The 23,149-nt window shown below is 50.5% G+C and overlaps 1 long non-coding RNA gene across 1 annotated transcript in view; it reads left to right on the top strand.

Annotated features, from left to right (window-relative positions):
• The first annotated feature begins 11,838 nt into the window (after window positions 1-11,838).
• The window catches only part of LOC139257587 (uncharacterized), a 29,481-nt gene continuing 18,170 nt past the window's right edge, over window positions 11,839-23,149 (top strand). The window contains exons 1-2 of the long non-coding RNA XR_011592308.1: window positions 11,839-11,942; window positions 18,661-18,803. This is a non-coding gene — a long non-coding RNA (uncharacterized lncRNA). The remainder of the gene's footprint in view (window positions 11,943-18,660; window positions 18,804-23,149) is intronic.

Below are 23,149 nucleotides of genomic sequence, written 5' to 3'. Positions count from 1 at the left end.
AGGAGCTGGGAGCGGGGGGGGGGGGTCGTCGCAGCGGGCGGGGGGTCGTTGGAGAGGGCGGTGGGTCGTCGTAGCAGGAGTCGACAGAGCGGCAGTGGGGGGGGGGGGGGTGGTCAGCGGAACGGGAGCAGGGGGGTCATTGGAGCGGGAGGGTGGAGGGGTCGTCGGGCGGGAGTGGGAGTGGGGGGGGGGGGGGGGGTGGGTCCGGGGGAGAGCGGAGCGGGAGCTGGGGGGTGGGTCGGAATGGGCGGAATGGGAGCTGGGCAGCGGGGGAGAGCAGAGCGGGAGGGGGTCCGGGGGGAGCAGAGCGGGAGCTGGGGGGTTGAGAGAGCCAGCTGGAGCCAGAGCAGGAGCTGGGCGTGGGAGGTGCAGCCTGATCCTTGCAGCCCCAGTGAGGCCATTTGGCCAGGACTTGGGGCTGTGTGCTTCGGGCCCTTCCCACACAGTTTCAGGTGCCTGGAGCTACTGCACATGCGCGCCCACTGTAGCGTGCCTGTGCAGAGATCCCGGCACTGATTTCAGCGCAGGGACCTGGCTCCGCCCCCCACAGCTCGTGCTGCGCTAAGCTGCAAAGGACCTGCAAGGAGCCGGAGAATCTGCAGCTATTTTTTTAGGCGCACTTTCGGGCACGAAAAACGGGCATCCAGGTCGGGGCTGCGCCGTTCTAGGCGCGGCCCGAAACTTGGGCCCATAATGTTGGAAAGTGTGAGGTCATGCACTTTGGCAGAAAAAAATCAAAGATCAAGTTATTTTTCAAATGGAGAAAGATTGCAAAGTGCCGCAGTACAGCGGGACCTGAGGGTACTTGTGCATGAAACACAAAAGGATAGTATGCAGGTACAGCAAGTGATCAGGAAGGCCAATGGTATCTTGGCCTTTATTGCAAAGGAGATGGAGTATAAAAGCAGGGAAGTCTCACCACAGCTATACAGGCTATTGGTGAGGCCACACCTGGAATACTGCGTGCAGTTTTGGTTTCCATTATTTACGAAAGGATATACTTGCTTTGGAGGCAGTTCAGAGAAGGTTCGCTAGGTTGATTCCGGGGATGAGGGGGTTGACTTATGAGGAAAGGTTAAGTGGGTTGGGCCTCTATCATTGGAATTCAGGTGATCTTATCGAAACGTATAAGATTATGAGGGAGCTTGACAAGGTGGATGCAGCGAGGATGTTACAAATGGTAGGGGAGACTAGAACTAGAGGGCATAATCTTAGAATAAGGGGAAGCCCATTTAAAACTGAAATGAGGAGAAATTTCTTCTCTCAGAGGGTTGTAAATCTGTGGAATTCACTGCCACAGAGAGTTGTGGAAGCTGGGACATTGAATAAATTTAAGACAGAAATAGACAGTTTCTTAAACGATAAGGGGTTAAGGGGTTATGGGGAGCGGGCAGGAAAGTGGAGCTGAGTCCATGGTCAGATCAGCCATGGTGATATTAAATGGCGAAGCACGCTCGAGGGGCCGTATGGCCTACTCCTGCTCCTATTTCTTATGTTCTTATGTAACCCCTCGGGCCTGTTCTACCATTCAAGTAGATATCATCTGTTCTGTATTTTAACTCCATCTAACCGCTTTGGTTCCATACGCTTAATACCCTTGCCCAATCAAAGGCTAGCAACCTCAGCTTTGAAAGTTTCAGGCACAACAGCTTTTTGGGAAAGTTGAAGAAAACCATTCCAGGTTTGTCAGCGAGGAAACCCCATCAAATGTGGTCAATCAATATGACTGACACATGTAGGCACTGGAAGAAACCTACGCAGTCCCCATTTTTTGTCTACGCTCCATGGAAACCATGATGTAAGTGTTCAGATTGAAGATAATTAAAGGCTTTGTTGGGTAGATAGCGAGAAACTATGTCCTCTGATGGGGGAATCAAGAACCTTAAAATTAAAGGTAGGCCATTCTGGAGTGATGTCAGGAAGCACTTCACACAAAGGGCAGGGGGGATCTGGAACTCTCTCCCCAATAAGCTGTTGAGACTGGGGGTCAATTGAACATTTCAAACTGCGATTGATAAGATTTTTGGTAGGCAAGGGTATTAAGGGTTATGGAACATAGAAACATAGAAAATAGGTGCAGAAGTAGGCCATTTGGTCCTTCGAGCCTGCACCACCATTCGATAAGATCATGGCTGATCATTCCCTCAGTACCCCTTTCCTGCTTTCTCTCCATACCCCTTGATCCCCTTAGCTGTAAGGGCCATATCTAACTCCCTCTTGAATATATCCAATGAGCTGGCATCAACAACTCTCTGCGGCAGGGAATTCCACAGATTAACAACTCTGAGTGAAGAAGTTTCTCCTCATCTCAATCTTAAATGGCCTACCCCTTGTCCTAAGACTGTGTCCCCTGGTTCTGGACTTCCCCAACGTCGGGAACAATCTACCTGCATCTAACCTGTCCAGTCCCGTGAGAATCTTATACGTTTTTATGAGATCCTCTCTCATCCTTCTAAACTGCAATGAATACAGGCCCAGTCGATCCAGTCTCTCCTCATATGTCAGTCCTGCCATCCCGGGAATCAGTCTGGTGAACCTTCGTTGCACTCCCTCAATAGCAAGAACGTCCTTCCTCAGATTAGACCAAAACTGAACACAATACTCCAGGTGAGGCCTCACCAAGGCTCTGTACAACTGCAGTAAGACCTCCCTGCTCCTATACTCAAATCCCCTAGCTATGAAGGCCAACATACCATTTGCCTTCTTTACCGCCTGCTGTACCTGCATGCCAGCTTTCAATGACTGATGAACCATGACACCCAGGTCTCGTTGCACCTCCCCTTTTCCTAATCTGCCACAATTCAGATAATATTCTGTCTTCGCGTTTTTGCCCCCAAAGTGGATAACCTCACATTTATCCACATTATACTGCATCTGCCATGCAGTTGCCCACTCAGCTAACTTGTCTAAGTCACCCTGCAGCCTCTTAGCAACCCCCTCACAGCTCACACCGCCACCCAGCTTAGTGTCATCTGCAAACTTGGAGATAATACACTCAATTCCTTCATCCAAATCATTGATGTATATTGTAAAGAGCTGGCGTCCCAGCACTGAACCCTGCGGCACCCCACTGGTCACTGCCTGCCATTCTGAAAAGGATCCGTTTATCCCGACTCTCTGCTTCCTGTCTGCCAACCAGTTCCCTATCCACGTCAGTATATTACCCCTAATACCATGTGCTTTGATTTTGCACACCAATCTCTTGTGTGGGACCTTGTCAAAAGTCCAAATACACCACATCCACTGGTTCTCCCATGTCCACTCTACGAGTTACATCCTCAAAAAATTCCAAAAGATTTGTCAAGCATGATTTCCCTTTCATAAATCCATACTGATTTGGACCGATCCTGTCACTGCTTTCCAAATGTGCTGCTATTTCATCTTTAATAATTGATTCCAACATTCTCCCCATCACTGATGTCAGGCTAACCGGTCTATAATTACCCGCTTTCTCTCTCCCTCTCTTTTTAAAAAGTGGTGTTACATTAGCTACCCTCCAGTCCATAGAAACTGATCTGGAGTCGATAGACTGTTGGAAAATGATCACCAATGCATCCACTATTTCTCGGGCCACTTCCTTAAGTACTCTGGGGTGCAGACTATCAGGCCCCGGGGATTTATCGGCCTTCAATCCCATCAATTTCCCTAACACAATTTCCCACCGAATACGGATATCCTTCAGTTCCTCCTTCTCACTTGACCCTAGGTTCTCTCGTACTTCCGGAAGGTTATTTGTGTCTTCCTTCGTGAAGACAGAACCAAAGTATTTGTGCAATTGGTCTGCCATTTCTTTGTTCCCCATTATAAAATCACCTGAATCCGACTGCAAGGGACCTATGTTTGTCTTCACTAATCTTTTTCTCTTCACATATCTATAAAAGCTTTTGCAGTCAGTTTTTATGTTCCCGGCAAGCTTCTTCTCGTACTCTATTTTCCCCCTCTTAATTAAACCCTTTGTCCTCCTCTGCTGAATTCTAAATTTCTCCCATTCCTCAGGTTTGCTGCTTTTTCTGGCCAATTTATGTGCCTCTTCCTTGGATTTAACACTATCCTTAATTTCCCTTGTTAGCCATGGTTGAGCCACCTTCCCCGTTTTATTTTTACTCCAGATGGGGATGTACAATTGCTGATGTTCATCCATGTAATCTTTAAATGTTTGCCATTGCCTATCCACCGTCAACCCTTTAAGTATCATTTGCCAGTCTATTCTAGCCAATTCACGCCTCAAACCATCGAAGTTACCTTTCCTTAAGTTCAGGACCCTAGTTTCTGAATTAACTGTGTCACTCTCCATCTTAATAAAGAATTCTACCATATTATGGTCACTCTTCGCCAAGGGGCCTCGCACAACAAGATTGCTAATTAGTCCTTTCTCATTACACATCACCCAGTCTAGGATGTCCAGCTCTCTGGTTGGTTCCTCGACATATTGGTCTAGAAAACCATCCCTATTACACTCCAGAAAATCCTCCTCCACCGCATTGCTACCAGTTTGGTTAGCCCAATCAATATGTAGATTAAAGTCGCCCATGATAACTGCTGTACCTTTATTGCACACATCCCTTATTTCTTGTTTGATGCTGTCCCAACCTCACTACCACTGTTTGGTGGTTTGTACACAACTCCCATCAGCGTTTTCTGCCCCTTGGTATTCCGCAGCTCCATCCATACCGATTCCACATCATCCAAGTTAATGTCCTTTCTTACGATAGCATTAATTTCCTCTTTAACCAGCAATGCCATCCCGCCCCCTTTTCCTTTCTGTCTATCCTTCCTAAATGTTGAATACCCCTGGATGTTGAGTTCCCAGCCTTGGTCACACCCTGGAGCCATGTCTCCGTGATGCCAATTACATCATATCCGTCCACCTTATTCCGAATACTCCTCGCATTGAGGCACAGAACCTTCAGGCTTTTCTTTCTAACACACTTTGCCAATTTAGAATTTTGCTGTAACGTGGCCATTTTTGCCTTAGGTTTCTCTGTCCTCCACTTTTACTTTTCTTCTTTCTATAGAAAAAACATAGAAACATAGAAAATAGGTGCAGGAGCAGGCCATTCAGCCCTTCTAGCCTGCACCGCCATTCAATGAGTTCATGGCTGAACATGAAACTTCAGTACCCCCTTCCTGCTTTCTCGCCATACCCCTTGATCCCCCGAGTAGTAAGGACTTCATCTAACTCCCTTTTGAATATATTTAGTGAATTGGCCTCAACTACTTCCTGTGGTAGAGAATTCCACAGGTTCACCACTCTCTGGGTGAAGAAGTTTCTCCTTATCTCGGTCCTAAATGGCTTACCCCTTATCCTTAGACTGTGACCCCTGGTTCTGGACTTCCCCAACATTGGGAACATTCTTCCTGCATCCAACCTGTCCAAACCCGTCAGAATTTTAAACGTTTCTATGAGGTCCCCTCTCACTCTTCTGAACTCCAGTGAATACAAGCCCAGTTGATCCAGTCTTTCTTGATAGGTCAGTCCCACCATCCCGGGAATCAGTCTGGTGAATCTTCGCTGCACTCCCTCAATAGCAAGAATGTCCTTCCTCAAGTTAGGAGACCAAAACTGTACACAATACTCCAGGTGTGGCCTCACCAAGGCCCTGTACAACTGTAGCAACACCTCCCTGCCCCTGTACTCAAATCCCCTCGCTATGAAGGCCAACATGCCATTTGCTTTCTTAACCGCCTGCTGTACTTGCATGCCAACCTTCAATGACTGATGTACCATGACACCCAGGTCTCGTTGCACCTTCCCTTTTCCTAATCTGTCACCATTCAGATAATAGTCTGTCTCTCTGTTTTTACCACCAAAGTGGATAACCTCACATTTATCCACATTATACTTCATCTGCCACGTATTTGCCCACTCACCTAACCTATCCAAGTCACTCTGTAGCCTCATAGCATCCTCCTCGCAGCTCACACTGCCACCCAACTTAGTGTCATCCGCAAATTTGGAGATACTACATTTAATCCCCTCGTCTAAATCATTAATGTACAATGTAAACAGCTGGGGCCCCAGCACAGAACCCTGCGGTACCCCACTAGTCACTGCCTGCCATTCCGAAAAGTACCCATTTACTCCTACTCTTTGCTTCCTGTCTGACAACCAGTTCTCAATCCACGTCAGCCCAATCCCATGTGCTTTAACTTTGCACATTAATCTCCTGTGTGGGACCTTGTCGAAAGCTTTCTGAAAGTCCAAATATACCACATCAACTGGTACTCCTTTGTCCACTTTATTGGAAACATCCTCAAAAAATTCCAGAAGATTTGTCAAGCATGATCTCCCTTTCACAAATCCATGCTGACTTGGACCTATCATGTCACCATTTTCCAAATGCGCTGCTATGACATCCTTAATAATTGATTCCATCATTTTACCCACTACTGAGGTCAGGCTGACCGGTCTATAATTCCCTGCTTTCTCTCTCCCTCCTTTTTTAAAAAGTGGGGTTACATTGGCTACCCTCCACTCGATAGGAACTGATCCAGAGTCAATGGAATGTTGGAAAATGACTGTCAATGCATCCGCTATTTCCAAGGCCACCTCATTAAGTACTCTGGGTTGCAGTCCATCAGGCCCTGGGGATTTATCGGCCTTCAATCCCATCAATTTCCCCACCACAATTTCCCGACTAATAAAGATTTCCCTCAGTTCCTCCTCCTTACTAGACCCTCTGACCACTTTTATATCCGGAAGGTTGTTTGTGTCCTCCTTAGTGAATACTGAACCAAAGTACTTGTTCAATTGGTCTGCCATTTCTTTGTTCCCCGTTATGACTTCCCCTGATTCTGACTGCAGGGGACCTACGTTTGTCTTTACTAACCTTTTTCTCTTTACATACCTATAGAAACTTTTGCAATCCGCCTTAATGTTCCCTGCAAGCTTCTTCTCGTACTCCATTTTCCTTTTGCTTCTGCCCCCATTCTACTTCCCTCTGTCTCCCTGCATAAGAACCAAGGTGGGTAGATGGAGTTTTGATCATCCCTGATGGAATGGCAGAACAAGCTGGAGGGGCTGAATGGCCTCCTCCTGTTCCTGTGTAAACTGCTCGCCTGACATCCAGTTCTGAATTAGAATAAATTCCCACCAATTAAACGTTGGGAAGATGGAAGCCATTGGGGGTAACTTTAGCCCCCAAAAAAGGTGGGCTTGGGTTGGGTGGAATGTTAAAATGTTAAAAATGTGAAACAGGAACCCAATCAGCCTTGAACCTCCCACTTCCAGTTTTATCAGACGAGGGGCAGGCAACCAATCCGCTCTCAGGATCCGGGTTGGTTTTTAAGGAAGTTCTCCCTTCCATTTTTACAGAATTGTTATTTTTAGTCCATGTCGGCTGGGTTTCCCGGGCCTCAGGAAACCCGGCAGGTGAAAGGATGGGATCTATCAGGCAAGTGCCTTTACAGCACTGCTTGTGGGTCAGGGGGATCAGGAATGTTTCCTCCCTCCCGGCCCAACAAGCTAACCTGCACACACCCACCGACCTCCAACATCTCCCCCCAACATCCCGACCCCATCACTGACACACCCGATCTCCCCATTCATTTCCCACTCTTTCCTGACCACCCTAACCAGGCTCCACCCACACCCCACCCGCCCTGCTATCTCTACCCCCAGTAACCACAAGACTTACCTGATCCTGGGCTGCGGCCTTTTCTCGAGCCCGACACGCAGCCAACTCAATTTGGCTTCCGGGCTGGGGACCCGCTGGAATAAAAAAGATGCACCTGTGTAAACACCACTTCAGTGTGGGGAAACCGGGACTACTGGTTTTCCCGACCCTAACCCCTCCTCCCACCAACAATTGGCTTGGAGACCCGCCCCAATAAATAGCATAAGAACATAAGAAATACGAGCAGGAGTAGGCCATTTGGTCGCTCGAGCCTGCTCCACCATTTAATAAAATCATGGCTGATCTAATCATGGGCTCAGCTCCACTTCCCTGCCCGCTCCCCATAATCCTTTACTCCCTTATCACTCAAAAATCTGTCTATCTCCACCTTAAATATATTCAATGACCCAGCCTCCACAACTCTCTGAGGCAGAGAATTCTATACATTTAAAACCCTCAGAGAAGAAATTTCTCATCACAGTTTTAAATGGGCAGCCCCTTATTCTATGTCCCCTAGTTTTAGTTTCCCCAATAAGTGGAAATATCCTCTCTGCATCCACCTTGTTGAGCCCCCTCATTATCTTATATGTTTCGATAAGATCACCATTCATTTTTCTGAGTTCCAATGAGTATAGACCCAACCTATTTTCATAAGTCAACCCCCTCATCTCCAGAATCAACCCATTGAACCTTCTCTGATCAGTCTCTAATGCAAGTATATCTTTCCTTAAATACGGAGACCAAAACTGTACGCAGTACTCCAGGTGTGACTTCACTAATACCCTGTACAGTTGTAGCAGGACTTCTCTGCTTTTATACTCTATCCCCCTTGCAATAAAGGCCAACATTCAATTTGCCTTCTTGATTACTTGCTGTACCTGCATACTGACTTTTTGTGTTTCATGCACAAGGACCCCCAGGTCTCTCTGTACTGCAGCACTTTGCAATTTTTCTCCATTTAAATTATAATTTGCTCTTCTATTTTTTCTGCCAAAGTGGATAACCTCACATTTTCCCACATTATACTCCATCTGCCAAATGTTTTCCCACTCACTGAGCCTGTCTATATCCCTCTGCAGATTTTTTGTGTCCTCCTCACAATTTGCTCTCCCACCAATCAGCAAACTTGGCTACATTACTCGGTCCCTTCATCCAAGTCATTAATATAGATTATAAATAGTTGAGGCTGCGGCAACCGGAAAATGAGCCATTCATCCCAACTCTGTTTTCTGTTAGTTAGCCAATCCTCTATCCATGCTAATATATCACCCCCATCCCTGTGAATTTTTATCTTGTGCAGTAACCTTTTATGTGGCACCTTATCGAATGCCTTCTGGAAATCCAAATACACCACATTCACTGGTTCCCCCTGAACCACCCTGCTCGTTACATCCTCAAAGAACTCCAGCAAATTTGTCAAACTTGATTTCACTTTCATAAAACCATGCTGACTCTGTTTGTTTGAATTATGCTTTCCAAATGTCCTGCGACTGCTTCCTTAATAATGGACTCCAGCATTTTCCCAACAGATGTTTGGCTAACTGGTCTATAGTTTCCTGCTTTTTGTCTGCCTCCATTTTTAAATAGGGGCGTTACATTTGCGGTTTTCCAATCCGCTGGGAATCCCCAGAATTCAAGGAATTTTGGTAGGTTACAACCAATGCACCCACTATCTCTGCAGCCACTTCTTTTAAGACCCTAGAATGTAAGCCATCAGGGCCAGGGAACTTGTCCGCCTTTAGTCCCATTATTTTACCAAGTACTACTTCTTTAGCGATAGAAACATAGAAAATAGGTGCAGGAGTAGGCCATTCGGCCCTTCGAGCCTGCACCACCATTCGATAAGATCATGGCTGATCATTCCCTCAGTACTCCTTTCCTGCTTTCTCTCCATACCCCTTGATCCCTTTAGCCGTACGGGCCATATCTAACTCCCTCTTGAATATATCTAATGAACTGGCATCAACAACTCTCTGCAGCAGGGAATTCCACAGGTTAACAACTCTCTGAGTGAAGAAGTTTCTCATCTCAGTCCAAAATGGCCTACCCCTTATCCTAAGACTGTGTCCCCTGGTTCTGGACTTCCCCAACTTCGGGAACAATCTACCCGCATCTAACCTGTCCCATCCCGTCAGAATTTTGTGTTTCTATGAGATCCCCTCTCATTCTTCTAAACTCCAATGTATAAAGGCCCAGTTGATCCAGTCTCTCCTCATATGTCAGTCCGGCCATCCCGGGAATCAGTCTGGTGAACCTTCGCTGCACTCCCTCAATAGCAAGAACCTCCTTCTTCAGAAGAGACCATAATGCAACACAATATTCCAGGTGAGGCCTCACCAAGGCCCTGTACAACTGCAGTAAGACCTCCCTGCTCCTATACTCAAATCCCTTAGCTATGAAGGCCAACATAGCATTTGCCTTCTTTACCGCCTGCTGTACCTGCGTGCCAACTTTCAATGACTGATGAACCATGACACCCAGGTCTCGTTGCACCTCCCCTTTTCCTAATCTGCCACAATTCAGATAATATTCTGTCTTCGCCTTTTTTGCCCCCAAAGTGGATAACCTCACATTTATCCACATTATAATGCATCTGCCATGCATTTGCCCACTCACCTAACCTGTCTAAGTCACCCTGCAGCCTCTTAGCATCCCTCTCACAGCTCACACCGCCACCCAATTTAGTGTCATCTGCAAACTTGGAGATATTACACTCAATTCCTTCATCCAAATCATGGATGTATATTTTAAAGAGCTGGGATCCCAGCACTGAGCTCTGTGGCACTCCACTAGTTACCGCCTGCCATTCTGAAAAGGACCCGTTTATCACGACTCTCTGTTTCCTGTCTGCCAACCAGTTCTCTATCCACGTCAGTACTTTACCCCCAATACCATGTGCTTTGATTTTGCACACCAATCTCTTGTGCGGGACCGTGTCAAAAGCCTTTTGAAAGTCCAAATACACCACATCCACTGGTTCTCCCTTGTCTACTCTACTCGTTACATCCTCAAAAAAAACCAGACGATTTGTCAGGCAAGATTTCCCCTTCATAAATCCATGCTGACTTGGACCGATCCTGTCACTGCTTTCCAAATGTGCTGCTATTTCATCCTTAATAATTGATTCCAACATTTTCCCCACCACTGATGTCAGGCTAACCGGTCTATAATTACTCGATTTCTCTCTTCCCCCTTTTTTAAAAAGTGGTGTTACATTAGCTACCCTCCAGTACATAGGAACTGATCCCGAGTTGATAGACTGTTGGAAAATGATCACCAATGCATCCACTATATCTAGGGCTACTTCCTTAAGTACTCTGGATAGTGATTGTATTAAGTTCCTCCTTCCCTATATCAAGGTCATTGTGGTCGGTCCCCAGGGGAGTTATCACTAGTGTCAGGGCCAATGTTTATCGCTCAATCAACAGAACAAAAACAGATTATCTGGTCATTATCACATTGCTGTTTGTGGGGGCTTTCTGTGCGCAAATTGACTACCATGTTTCCCACATTACAACACTCCAAAAAGTACTCCATTGGCTGTAAAGCGCTTTGCGATGTCTGGTGGTCGTGAAAAGTGCGAATAAATGCAACTCTTTTTGTGTTAGGTCCCCGCCATAAACTCCGCTCCCTCGCCACCCCTCTCCCCGGCCACTGTCTCAGACTGTTTGTAACCTCAGTTTCCGATTTGACCGGCCCGAGTTGAGATGTTGACCACATATCTGCGCCTTCACTAAGACGGCTTATTTCCACCTCCATAACAGGGCCCCACTCCTCAATCTGCCTCAACTGTGTGCTCTGAACAGCTCATCCATGCCCTTGTATCTCGACACCGAATCACAGTATGTTGGCCCTGCCTGGCTCCTGTAAGGGGCTGCACGGATGTTACTGAAATGTTGGCCGGCCAGCGGCTCGGTTCCCGGATCAGCACCGCACAGGGAGCACCCGCCCACCTCCATCAACTAGAGCTGATCCAACCCTCGGCTGCACCGTCCCGCCCATCCCCTTGTGCTCGCTGACCCGAGTCCCGCAAACTCTGCAGGCCCTCAACAACATGGCGCCCGCCCGCCCGCTCTCTGAAGCCTCTCCCTCACCAAGATGGCGCCCGCCCGCTCCCTGAAACCTCTCCCTCACCAAGATGGCGCCCGCCCGCTCCCTGAAACCTCTCCCTCACCAAGATGGCGCGCGCAGCCTTCTTTGAAACTTCTCCCTCACCAAGATGGCTCCGCAGTGAACCGGATGTGTGGCACTGTTCGAGCAGCTCCGGCAACGAAACGATTGTCGCCGGTCGACATCCTGTGGAGACCCCGCTACAGCATGAGGTAGGTGAGTGAGGGCATCGGGGCCTGAACCCAGTGAGTGAGGGCATCGGGGCCTGTACCCAGTGAGTGAGGGCATCGGGGCCTCTACCCAGTGAGTGAGGGCATCGGGGCCTGTACCCAGTGAGGGCATCGGGGCCTGTACCCAGTGAGGGCATCGGGGCCTGTACCCAGTGAGGGCATCGGGGCCTGTACCCAGTGAGTGAGGGCATCGGGGCCTGTACCCAGTGAGTGAGGGCATCGGGGCCTGTACCCAGTGAGTGAGGGCATTGGGGCCTGTACCCAGTGAGTGAGGGCATTGGGGCCTGTACCCAGTGAGGGCATCGGGGCCTGTACCCAGTGAGTGAGGGCATCGGGGCCTCTACCCAGTGAGGGCATCGGGGCCTGTACCCAGTGAGTGAGGGCATCGGGGCCTGTACCCAGTGAGTGAGGGCATCGGGGCCTGTACCCAGTGAGGGCATCGGGGCCTGTACCCAGTGAGTGAGGGCATCGGGGCCTGTACCCAGTGAGTGAGGGCATCGGGGCCTGTACCCAGTGAGTGAGGGCATTGGGGCCTGTACCCAGTGAGTGAGGGCATTGGGGCCTCTACCCAGTGAGTGAGGGCATCGGGGCCTGTACCCAGTGAGGGCATCGGGGCCTGTACCCAGTGAGGGCATCGGGGCCTGTACCCAGTGAGTGAGGGCATCGGGGCCTGTACCCAGTGAGTGAGGGCATCGGGGCCTGTACCCAGTGAGTGAGGGCATCGGGGTCTGTACCCAGTGAGGGCATCGGGGCCTGTACCCAGTGAGTGAGGGCATCGGGGCCTGTAACCCAGTGAGGGCATCGGGGCCTGTACCCAGTGAGTGAGGGCATCGGGGCCTGTACCCAGTGGGGGCATCGGGGCCTGAACCCAGTGAGTGAGGGCATCGGGGCCTGTACCCAGTGAGTGAGGGCATCGGGGCCTGTACCCAGTGAGGGCATCGGGGCCTGAACCCAGTGAGTGAGGGCATCGGGGCCTGTAACCAGTGAGTGAGGGCATCGGGGCCTGTACCCAGTGAGTGAGGGCATCGGGGCCTGTACCCAGTGAGTGAGGGCATCGGGGCCTGTACCCAGTGAGGGCATCGGGGCCTGTACCCAGTGAGGGCATCGGGGCCTGTACCCAGTGAGTGAGGGCATCGGGGCCTGTACCCAGTGAGTGAGGGCATCGGGGTCTGTACCCAGTGAGTGAGGGCATCGGGGCCTGAACCCAGTGAGTGAGGGCATCGGGGCCTGTACCCAGTGAGTGAGGGCATCGGGGCCTGTACCCAGTGAGTGAGGGCATCGGGGCCTGTACCCAGTGAGTGAGGGCATCGGGGCCTGAACCCAGGGAGTGAGGGCATCGGGGCCTGTAACCAGGGAGTGAGGGCATCGGGGCCTGAACCCAGTGAGTGAGGGCATCGGGGCCTGTACCCAGTGAGGGCATCGGGGTCTGTAACCAGTGAGTGAGGGCATCGGGGCCTGTACCCAGTGAGTGAGGGCATCGGGGCCTGAACCCAGTGAGTGAGGGCATCGGGGCCTGTAACCAGTGAGTGAGGGCATCGGGGCCTGTACCCAGTGAGGGCATCGGGGTCTGTAACCAGTGAGTGAGGGCATTGGGGCCTGTACCCAGTGAGTGAGGGCATCGGGGCCTGTACTCAGTGAGTGAGGGCATCGGGGCCTGTACCCAGTGAGTGAGGGCATCGGGGCCTGTACTCAGTGAGGGCATCGGGGCCTGTACTCAGTGAGGGCATTGGGGCCTGTACCCAGTGAGGGCATCGGGGCCTGTACCCAGTGAGCGAGGGCATCGGGGCCTGTACTCAGTGAGTGAGGGCATCGGGGCCTTTACTCAGTGAGTGAGGGCATCGGGGCCTGTACCCAGTGAGTGAGGGCATCGGGGCCTGTACTCAGTGAGTGAGGGCATCGGGGCCTGTACCCAGTGAATGAGGGCATTGGGGCCTGTACCCAGTGAGGGCATCGGGGCCTGTACCCAGTGAGTGAGGGCATCGGGGCCGTACCCAGTGAAAGTCCTCCTGAGGTGGGCCTGCAATCCCCATTGGCAATGCCTGGCCCCTCATGATGGCCAAGTTGTGTAGCATGCAGCACACCACAATGAATTCGGAGACCTGTTGAGGGGAGTATTGGGTTTGCCTGGATGAGACAGCATATCTCTGTCAGCACTTCCTTTCAGAAAGTGCAGCCTTCGCACACACTGCTCCTCAGAGAGCTGCATGTATGAGCGTTGGTGCCTGAAAACACGTGAGATGCGATATAGGATTCTCCTCCCTCAAATTAAATATGCCACAAACGCTGCCTACTGGACTGTGGGACCACCTGGTTTTTCAGGCGTCTCTTGGGCGGGCGTATAATGCGACATCAGGTCCTAATTTTGCATCCGGGGCACTAGCGGAGCGTTGTACGACAACAGACGTCATGATCTCATTGAAACTAGAGAGTGGGGCGGTACATTTTTGCGCCGTTGCAAACCCCGAGCTGAATTTGCCAACCGAAAGTTGGCCACCCCCGTTACGCCTTAAAACCCCCTTTACCGCCCCTCCGGTTCACTACCAGAGGGGCAACGGAACTGAAAATCCAGCCAACTGATCCTCACTGGGATATGGGTCCCACACACACTGACTCTCACTGGGGTACAGTCCCACACACACTGACTCTCACTGGGGTACGGGTCCCACACACACTGACTCTCACTGGGGTACGGGTCCCACACACACTGACTCTCACTGGGGTACGGGTCCCACACACACTGACTCTCACTGGGGTACGGGTCCCACACACACTGACTCTCACTGGGGTACGGGTCCCACACACACTGACTCTCACTGGGGTACGGGTCCCACACACACTGACTCTCACTGGGGTACAGTTCCACACACACTGACTCACTGGGGTACGAGTCCCACACACTGACTCTCACTGTGTTCCCCACTGTCCTCTGGGGAAGTGACGATGCTGATGCAGGCAAGTTGTGGTCACACATCGTGCTCTGGATGCTGAGGCTCAGCCCAGTTTGAGTGTCAGTGGTCCCCAAGAAATGGAAAGTGCTCTCCTTCCCCAAGATGACAACTGATTGAATAGCCACACTATTCACCGGGGTGGTGGTGGTGGTGGGGGGGGGGGGGGTGCAATGCAGTTGGACCAAGAGTCGCACGTTGCCAGCTGATAATGCAGCAGTTCTCCTAAATGGAGGAAACTGAGGGATGGAGCTAATACTGGATACGCCATGTGCCCCCATAAAGGCACATCGACAGTGAACGTTGGAATGATACCGAAGACTCCAATGGCAAAGGATCAAGGTGACATTTAATTGCGACACAGTAACAAATACTCCCCCACCTAAAAAAAAACATACAATATACAACGTTCTGTTGCAAGGCACAGACCAACAGTGAAGTGCAGGAAATCAAATTTAACTATTTACAGGCGTAATAAACAGAAATCAGGGCATCTTCACAATCTTGTCCTGCACAATATTTGGACTTGCCCTGCGCCTTGCACCCCCCCCACCCTTTACCCCCTCCCACGCCTGCTGCTCCTCCTCAGTGAGGCTTCAGTGCCTACAGCAAGGCTGCTGAGTGAGGGGACAGCCAGTGAAGACAGCCGAGGGCACTCTGGACCAGCTCTGGGCCTGGAAGGCCCGGAAGAGGACTGCTGCGCCTCAGCACCGGCAACAGCAGTCTCTGATGGATCGCGAGTCCCAACGTGTTCGATGCATAGTCGGAGAGTCAGTGGTGGGAGCCGGAATGCTGTCATCTTGGGGAAAGAGAGCACTTTCCATTTCTTGGGAACCACTGACACTCAAACTGGGCTGAGCCTCAGCATCCGGAGCACGATGTGTGACCACAACTTGCCTGCATCAGCATCGTCACTTCCCCGGAGGACAGTGGGGAACACAGTGAAGTCAGCGTGTGGGACTGGTACCCCAGTGAGAGTCAGTGTGTATGGAACTGTACCCCAGTGAGAGTCAGTGTGTGTGGGACCCGTACCCCAGTGAGAGTCAGTGTGTGTGGAACTGTACCCCAGTGTGAGTCAGTGTGTGTGGGACTGTACTCCAGTGAGAGTCAGTGTGTGTGGGACTGTACCCCAGTGAGAGTCAGTGTGTGTGGGACAGTACCCCAGTGAGAGTCAGTGTGTGTGGGACTGTACCCCAGTGAGAGTCAGTGTGTGTGGAACTGTACCCCAGTGTGAGTCAGTGTGTGTGGGACTGTACTCCAGTGAGAGTCAGTGTGTGTGGGACTGTACCCCAGTGAGAGTCAGTGTGTGTGGGACAGTACCCCAGTGAGAGTCAGTGTGTGTGGGACTGTACCCCAGTGAGAGTCAGTGTGTGTGGGACTGTACTCCAGTGAGAGTCAGTGTGTGTGGACCTGTACCCCAGTGAGAGTCAGTGTGTGTGGGACTGTACCCCAGTGAGAGTCAGTGTGTGTGGAACTGTATGCCAGTGAGAGTCAGTGTGTGTGGGACTGTACCCCAGTGAGAGTCAGTGTGTGTGGGACTGTAAACATAGAAAATAGGTGCAGGAGTTGACCATTCGGCCCTTCGAGCCTGCACCACCATTCAATAAGATCATGGCTGATCATTCACCTCACTACCCCTTTCCTGCTTTCTCTCCATACCCTTTGATCCCTTTAGCCGTAAGAGCCATATCTTGAATATATCCAATGAACTGGCATCAACAACTCTCTGCTTTCGGGAATTCCACAGGTTAACAACTCTCTGAGTGAAGAAGTTTCTCATCTCAGTCCTAAATGGCCTAATCCTTATCCTAAAACTATGTTCCCTGGTTCTGGACTTCCCCAACATCGGGAACATTTTTCCTGCATCTAACCTGTCCCGTCCTGTCAGAAATTTATATGTTTCTATGAGATCTCCGCTCATCCTTCTAAACTCCAGTGAATACCGGCCCAGTCGATCCAGTCTCTCCTCATATATCAGTCCTGCCGTCCCGGGGATCAGTCTGGTGAACCTTCGCTGCACTCCCTCAATAGCAAGAATGTCCTTTCTCAGATTAGGAGCCCAAAACTGAACACAATATTCCAGGTGAGGCCTCACAAAGGTCCTGTACAACTGCAGTAAGACCTTCCTGCTCCTATACTCAAATCCCCTAGCTATGAAGGCCAACATAGCATTTGCCTTCTTCACCGCCTGCTGTACCTGCATGCCAACTTTCAATGACTGATGTACCATGACACCCAGGTCTCGTTGCAACTCCCCTTTTCCTAATCTGCCGCCATTCAGATAATATTCCGTCCTCATGTTTTTCACACCAAAGTGGATACCCTCACATTTATCCACATTATACTGCATCTGCCACTCGTTTGCCCACTCACCTAATCTGTCCAAGTCACCCTGCAGCCTTTTAGCATCCTCCTCACAGCTCACACCGTCCCCCAGCTTAGTGTCATCTGCAAACTTGGAGAAATTACACTCAAGTCCCTCATCCAAATCGTTAATGTATATTGTAAAGAGCTGGGGTCCCAGCACTGAGCCCTGCGGCATCCCACTAGTCACTGCCTGCCATTCTGAAAAGGACCCGTTTATCCCGACTCTCTGCTTCCTGTCTGCCAACCAGTTCTCTATCCACATCAGTACATTACCCCCAATACCATGCGCTTTAATTTTGCACACAAATCTCTTGTGTGGGACCTTGTCAAAAGCCTTTTGAAAGTCCAAATACACCACATCCACCGATTCTCCCTTGTCCACTCTACTAGTTACATCCTCAAAAATTCTAGAAGGTTTGTCAAGCAGGATTTTCCTTTCATAAATCCATGTTGACTTGGACCGATCCCGTCACTGCTTTCCAAATGTGCTGCTATTTCATCTTTAATAATTGATTCCAACATTTTCCCCCACTACTGATGTCAGGCTAACCGGTCTCTAATTACCTGCCTTCACTTTCCCATCCTTCTTAAAGAGTTGTGTTATATTATCTACCCACCAGTCCATAGGAACCGATCCAGAGTCGATAGACTGTTGGAAAATGATATCAATGCATCCACTATTTCTCGGGCTACTTCCTTAAGTACTCTGGAATGCAGACTATCAGGCCCCGGGGATTTATCAGCCTTCAATCCCATCAATTTCCCTAACACAATTTCCCGCCTAATATGATTTCCTTCAGTTCCTCCTTCTCGCGAGACACTTGGTCCCTTCGTATTTCCGGAAGATTATTTGTGTCTTCCTTCGTGAAGACAGAACCAAAGTATTTGTTTAACTGGTCCACCATTTCTTTGTTCCCCATTATAAATTCACCTGAATCTGACTGCAAGGGACCTATGTTTGCCTTCACTAACCTTTTTCTCTTCACATATCTATACAAGCATTTGCAGTCAGTTTTTATGTTCCCAGCAAGCTTCCTCTCATACTCGATTAAGTACAATTCCTGGGGTTGCGTGTGATGCAGTGTGGGGTAATGGCAGCATCAGATGTTGTGGTGAACACTCGGTCAGCTCGGTGAGCAGCTCCTGTAATTGGGACTGTGATTGTATGGAACTGTGTGTATTTGTCCCTCACAGTCACCCTCCCTCCAGGTAGCAGAGTCCTTTGCCAGCACCTGCTCTCATTTGCGTGTGGGAGCGATGTGACCCTTGGCTTGTTGTTAGCACAGTGTGAGCAATGCTGAGCTGTGACTGGGTGAGTGTTGTGTTGGCTCGAGCTGAGGCAGCTGTTGCTACGGTTTGTTGCTTACCCTGTCTGTGTACCCTTACAGGTAGCTGGTCTCACATCTGATGAACCTGGAGTCCTTGATAGACAAAGTACAACAGGACCTCGAACCAACTGCAAAGGTGACTGTTCCTGGAATCCATGTTGTAACCCTCAGGAAATCTCCGATAACCTATAGCTGTAAATACACAAGGTCTGTTTTACAACAACAACAAATTGCCTTTACCGTAGTGAATCGTCCGAAGGTGCTTCACAGGACTATTATGAGATAAAACAATTTGACACCAAGCCGCATAAGTAGAAATTAGCACGTGTGATCTAATCATCATCATAGGCAGTCCCTCAGAATTGAGGAAGACTTGCTTCCGCTCTTAAAATGGCTGAGCAGTCCAATACGGGAACCACAGTCCCTGTTACAGGTGGGACAGATAGTCATTGAGGTTAAGGGAGAGTGGAACTGGTTTGCCGCACGCTTTTTCCGCTGCCTGCGCTTGATTTCTGCACGCTATCGACGTCGAGACTCGAGGTTTCCTAGCGCCCTCCCGGATGCACTTCCTCCACTTCGGGCGGTCTTTGGCCAGGGACTCCCAGGTGTCAGTGGGGATGTTGCACTTTATCAGGGAGGCTTTGAGGGTGTCCTTGTAACGTTTCCTCTGCCCACCTTTGGCTTGTTTGTGTGAAGGAGTTCCGAGTAGAGCGCTTGCTTTGGGAGTCTCGTGTCTGGCAGGCGGACAATGTGGCCTGCCCAGCGGAGCTGATCGAGTGAGGTCAGTGCTTCAGTGTTCGGGATGTTGGCCTGGTCGAAGACGCTAATGTTGGTGCGTCTGTCCTCCCAGGGGATTTGTAGGATCTTGCGGAGACATCGTTGGTGTTTTTTCTCCAGCGACTTGAGCTGTCTATTTCACATGGTCCATGTCTCTGAGCCATACAGGAGGGCGAGTATTACAACAGCCCTGTAGACCATGAGCTTGGTGGCAGATTTGACGGCCTGGTCTTCGCACACTCTTTTCCTCAGGCGGCCACCAAAGGTATGGGAAATAGTCCACGATGTCCAGGGCCGCACCATGGATCTTGAAGACTGGGGGCAGTGCTGTGCGGTGTGGGCAGGCTGGTGGAGGACCTTTGTCTTACGGGTATTTAGCGTAAGGCCCATGCTTTCGTACGCCTCAGTAAATATGTCGACTATGTCCTGGAGTTCAGCCTGTGTATGTGCACAGATGCAGGCGTCGTCCGCGTACTGTAGCTCGACAACAGAGGTTGGGGTGGTCTTGAACCAGGCCTGGAGACGGCGAAGGTTGAACAGCTTGCCGCTGGTTCTGTAGTTTAGTTCCACTGAAGCGGGAGCTTGTCGACTGTGAGGTGGAGCATGGCAGCGAGGAAGATTGAGAAGCGGGTTGGGGTGATGACGCAGCCCTGTTTGAGTCAGTGTGTGTGGGACTGTACCTCAGTGAGAGTCAGTGTGTGTGGGACTGTACACCAGTGAGAATCAGTGTGTGTGGGACTGTACCCCAGTGAGAGTCAGTGTCTGTGGGACCTGTACCCCAGTGAGAGTCAGTGTGTGTGGGACTGTACCCCAGTGAGAGTCAGTGTCTGTGGGACCTGTACCCCAGTGAGAGTCAGTGTGTGTGGGACTGTACCCCAGTGAGAGTCAGTGTCTGTGGGACCTGTACCCCAGTGAGAGTCAGTGTGTGTGGGACTGTACCCCAGTGAGAGTCAGTGTGTGTGGGACTGTACCCCAGTGAGAGTCAGTGTGTGTGGGACTGTACCCCAGTGAGAGTCAGTGTGTGTGGGACTGTACCCCAGTGAGAGTCAATGTGTGTGGGACTGTACCCCAGTGAGAGTCAGTGTCTGTGGGACCTGTACCCCAGTGAGAGTCAGTGTGTGTGGGACTGTACTCCAGTGAGAGTCAATGTGTGTGGGACTGTACCCCAGTGAGAGTCAGTGTGTGTGGGACTGTACCCCAGTGAGAGTCAATGTCTGTGGGACCTGTACCCCAGTGAGAGTCAGTGTGTGTGTGGGACTGCACCCCAGTGAGAGTCAGTGTGTGTGTGGGACTGCACCCCAGTGAGAGTCAGTGTGTGTGTGGGACTGTACCCCAATGAAAGTCAGTATCTGTGGAACTTGACCCCTCTACCCCTCGAACCTTCGACCCCTCCGACCTTTCCACCCCCCCTTGCCCAGTTTGTGGGCTAAAATCTGGATGAGCAGAAATTTTCTCCAATTGAACATTAGGAAGACTGAAGCCATTATTTTCTTCCCTGCCACAAACTCCGTTCCCGACCACTGACTCCATCCCTCTCCCAAATTCTGTCTCAAGCTGAACCAGACTGTTCGCAACTTTGTCACATTTGACCCTTAAATGACCGTTTGACCACATATCCGCAACATAACTAAGACCACCTATTTCCACCTCCGTAAACAGCATCAGTCTCCACCCTTGACTAAGCTCAGAGTGAGAGTCAGTGTGCGTGCAACTGTACCCCAGTGAGAGTCAGTGCCTGTGGAACTGTACCCCAGTGAGAGTCAGTTTGTGTGGGACTGTACTCCAGTGAGAGTCAGTGTGTGTGCAACTTTACCCCAGTGAGAGTCAGTGCCTGTGGAACTGTACTCCAGTGAGAGTCAGTGTGTGTGGACCTGTACCCCAGTGAGAGTCAGTTTGTGTGGGACTGTACTCCAGTGAGAGTCAGTGTGTGTGGAACTGTACTCCAGTGAGAGTCTGTGTGTGTGGACCTGTACCCCAGTAAGAGTCAGTTTGTGTGGGACTGTACCCCAGTGAGAGTCAGTGCCTGTGGAACTGTCCTCCAGTGAGAGTCAGTGTGTGTGGACCTGTACCCCAGTGAGAGTCAGTTTGTGTGGGACTGTACTCCAGTGAGAGTCAGTGTGTGTGGACCTGTACTCCAGTGAGAGTCTGTGTGTGTGGACCTGTACCCCAGTGAGAGTCAGTTTGTGTGGGACTGTACTCCAGTGAGAGTCAGTGTGTGTGGAACTGTACCCCAGTGAGAGTCAGTGTGTGTGGAACTGTACCCCAGTGAGAGTCTGTGTGTGTGTGGGACTGTACTCCGGTGAGAGTCAGTATCTGTGGAACTCGACCCCTCCGACCTTTCCACCCCCTTGCCCAGTTTGTGGGCTAAAATCTGGATGAGCAGAAATTTTCTCCAATTGAATATTAGGAAGACTGAAGCCATTGTTTTCGGTCCCCTCCACAAACTCCGTTCCCTACCACTGACTCCATTCCTCTCCCCAACTTCTGTCTCTAGCTGAACCAGACTGTTCGCAACTTTGTCACATTTGACCCTGAAATGACCGTTCGACCACATATCCGCAGCATAACTAAGACCACCTATTTCCACCGCCGTAACAGCATCAGTCTCCACCCTTGACTAAGCTCTGAGCGAGAATCAATGTGCGTGCAACTGTACCCCAGTGAGGGTCAATGTGTGTGGAACGGTACCCCAGTAATAGTCTGTGGGACCTGTACCCCAGTGAGAGTCAGTGTGTGTCGGACCCATGCCCCAGTGAGAGTCAGTGTGTGTGGACCTGTACCCTAGTGAGAGCCAGTGTGTGTGGAATTTGACCCCAGTGAGAATCAGTGTGTGTGGCACCCGTACCCCATTGAGAGTCAGTGTGTGTGGAATTGTACCCCAGTGAGAATCAGTGTGTGTGGGACTGTACCCCAGTGAGAGTCAGTGTATGTGGGACCCGTACCCCAGTGAGAGTCAGTGTGTGTGGGACTGTACCCCATTGAGAGTCAGTGTATGTGGGACCCGTACCCCAGTGAGAATCAGTGTGTGTGGCACCCGTACGCCATTGAGAGTCAGTGTGTGTGGGACTGTACCCCAGTGAGAGTCAGTGTGTGTGGAACTGTACTCCAGTGAGAGTCAGTGTGTGGGACCGTACTCCAGTGAGAGTCAGTGTGTGTGGACCTGTACCCCAGTGAGAGTCAGTGTCTGTGGGACCTGTACCCCAGTGAGAGTCAGTGTGTGTGTGGGACTGCACCCCAGTGAGAGTCAGTGTGTGTTTGGGACTGTACCCCAGTGAGAGTCAGTGTGTGTGTGGGACTGCACCCCAGTGAGAGTCAGTGTGTGTTTGGGACTGTACCCCAGTGAGAGTCAGTGTGTGTGTGGGACTGTACCCCAATGAAAGTCAGTATCTGTGGAACTTGACCCCTCTACCCCTCGAACCTTCGACCCCTCCGACCTTTCCACCCCCCCTTGCCCAGTTTGTGGGCTAAAATCTGGATGAGCAGAAATTTTCTCCAATTGAACATTAGGAAGACTGAAGCCATTATTTTCTTCCCTGCCACAAACTCCGTTTCCGACCACTGACTCCATCCCTCTCCCAAATTCTGTCTCAAGCTGAACCAGACTGTTCGCAACTTTGTCACATTTGACCCTTAAATGACCGTTTGACCACATATCCGCAACATAACTAAGACCACCTATTTCCACCTCCGTAAACAGCATCAGTCTCCACCCTTGACTAAGCTCAGAGTGAGAGTCAGTGTGCGTGCAACGGTACCCCAGTGAGAGTCAGTGCCTG

Source organism: Pristiophorus japonicus, unplaced genomic scaffold (assembly GCF_044704955.1).
Source record: "Pristiophorus japonicus isolate sPriJap1 unplaced genomic scaffold, sPriJap1.hap1 HAP1_SCAFFOLD_868, whole genome shotgun sequence".
Taxonomy (NCBI): domain Eukaryota; kingdom Metazoa; phylum Chordata; class Chondrichthyes; family Pristiophoridae; genus Pristiophorus; species Pristiophorus japonicus.
The sequence above is the reverse complement of the archived record's forward strand: the minus strand, read 5'-3'. Positions and strand labels throughout refer to the sequence as shown.